Genomic DNA, 2,694 nt, shown 5'->3' with positions numbered 1-2,694 from the left:
TCCTGGATCAGGGTGGGCGGTCCTGCTTGGGTGCCTGGACAGGCTGGGTGAGGGGCTGATGGCTGTTTTCAGGCTTGCCATGGCCCCCAGCCACCCAAGCTCCCAGTGGAGGTTGGCTGGAAGCAGTTATCTTGGATTTATTTATCTTCTATAATTGAAACTTTGTTGCCTTGAGCAGAGGCCACAGCCGACCAGGGCAGGCGGAAAGCTTGGCTTCCTCCATTACTGGGGCAACCAAGCCTCCTGCTTGCTCCAGCTCCGTGGCTGCCGACTGCCATCTTGGTTGGGTTAATTTGCATGTAGTCGCTCTGATTAGCTGGTGGGCGTGGCATAAGGTGTCGCAAAAGTACGGTCAATTTGCATGTTTGTCTTTTATTAGTGTAGATAATAGAGGCCCAGTGCATGAAAATTTGTGCATTCAGGGTGGTCCCTCAGCCTGGCCTGAACTCTCTCACAATCCAGGACCCCTAGGGTGGGGTCCCTAGGCCTGGCCTGAGATCAGGGCCTATCGGAGCTTTCCTTCCCCCAGCTGCAGGCAGCTGGCCCCACTCCCACCGCTGCCACTGCTTGCCATCTGTGCAGCGCTGCCCCCCTCCCCTGTCACTGGTGGCCCTCCCTCTGTAGGTGACAGGCAAGGGGTGCAATGGCTTTGCTGGCCTGGGCCTCCCTCTGTGAGGTGATCGCTGGCCAGCCACACACCTGCCACAGATTTGCCGCTGGTGGCCTGGGCCTCCCGCTTTCTTTGCTGGGGCATGGGGCCAGCCCGGCGAGGGGCCATTTGCCTACCTGATCATCCCTAACCACTTGCCTGCCTACCTGGTCACCCCTAACCGGTGGTCTGCCTACCTGGTCACCCCTAACCACTCTGCTGAATTGCCCCTAACAGCTTGCTTGGGGGCGTGGCTAGCCCAGCAAGGGGCCATCTCCCTACCTGATTGCCTCTAACCGCTGATTGCCTCCTGATAGCCCCTAAACACTTGCCTGCCTGCCTGATCGCCCCTAACCACTTACTTGGGGCAGGGCCAGCCTGGCAAGGGACTGTCTGCCTACCTGATCGCCCAAACTGCTGGCCTGCATTTCCTGATTGCCCCTAACCACTCTGCCTGCCTGATCGGCCCTAACTGTTTGTTTGGGGGCAGGGCCAGCTTGGCGAGGGGTTGTGGTGGTTCTGGTCTCTGGTCATTATGCTTATGTTGGCTGGCCTTTTATTATATAGGATATATATATATAATATATATATTATACTGACCTCTGTGGTCTCTTCTTACAGCAAATTAACATGAGCCTGACTAATGGGGGTCTAGATATCTTAACAGGTGGCCAAAATGACAGCCCTTCTTGTGACATGCTAAATTTTATTTTCTAAAAGAAAGCAGCCCTTTATCTTGAAATAATACATTCTAGCTTTGTAAGGTCTTAGATAGACTATATTGCACTTTTAAATGTCTGAGGATAAAATAAATATTTGCTGAAATGAATTGAATACTAAAGTTCCCAGATGAAAAAAACTCAGATATTTAAATCCATATTGGCAGGTTGCATTCTTAATATACACCGAGTGTCCAGATTATGATGACCACCTGACATTTGTAGGCAAATTAGCTATAATTTCACACTGAAGTTGCTAGAGGGCGAGACCATTATAAATAAGGAAGCAGGTTGTTTACCATGACAGAAGAAGTGATTTTTTTCTGAAGATATGGGTAAAAAAAGCGATTTATCAGCCTTTGAATGTGGGATATTTGTGAACATGAGTGGCCAGGTTATTATGACCGCCCCATCAGTACTTTGTTGGGCCACCATGTGCCTTCAATACTGCAGCGATTCTTCTTGGCATTGACTCCATGAGATGTTGAAAGGTGATGTGAGGAATCTAACACCATGCCTGATGAATAGCACTGTCCAGTTCTGTGAGGTTTGATGGTTGTGGAACCAGCTGCCTGATGGCTCTTTTAACGTTGTACTCGTACATGTGGGGTGCATGCTTTCATGCTGTTTCCGCCAAATTCTCACTCTGCCATCTGCATGATGCAACTGGAAATGTGATTCATTGGACCACTTGACTTTTTTCCAATGCTCGACTGTCCAATCCTTGTGTTCCTGTGCGAATTGGAGCCATTTTATCTTGGTAACTGCAGATAGCAAACAGGCCTTCGGTTTCCATGTCCCATACGATGCAGTGTACAGCTAATTTGCCTACAAACATCAGGTGGTCATAATAATGTGGCCACTCAGTGTATATATATGTATATCCCACATTCAAAGGCTGTTAAATCGTGTTGTTTACCCATATGTTCAGAAAAAAATCACTTCTACTGTCGTGGTAAACAACCTGCTTCCCCACTTATAATGGTCTGCCCCTCTAGCAACTTCAGTGTGAAATTATAGCTAATTTGCCTACAAATGTCAGGTGGTCATCATAATCTGGACACTCAGTGTATAGGTTTATAGAGGCCAACTTTTCTCAGTGGCTGTATTTTTTCACACTGTTGCCCTATTTCTCCTACCCTTAAAAGGAAAGTGTTCAGGAAATACTAGTAAACTCTTATGATGAAAACCACCTAAGTCTTTCAAAGCTAAATCCTGAAATCCCATAGCTGAGGGCCAGAGCTCCTAAAGAGGTGTTTGTTCCGGCCTGTGAGAGGAGTGGTGGCTGTGTGCTGATAATCTGCCTTCTTTCTTGTGTTGGGGGGG

This window comes from Myotis davidii, unplaced genomic scaffold, assembly GCF_000327345.1.
Source record: "Myotis davidii unplaced genomic scaffold, ASM32734v1 scaffold1146, whole genome shotgun sequence".
Lineage (NCBI taxonomy): Eukaryota > Metazoa > Chordata > Mammalia > Chiroptera > Vespertilionidae > Myotis > Myotis davidii.
This window is presented reverse-complemented; position numbering follows the sequence as displayed.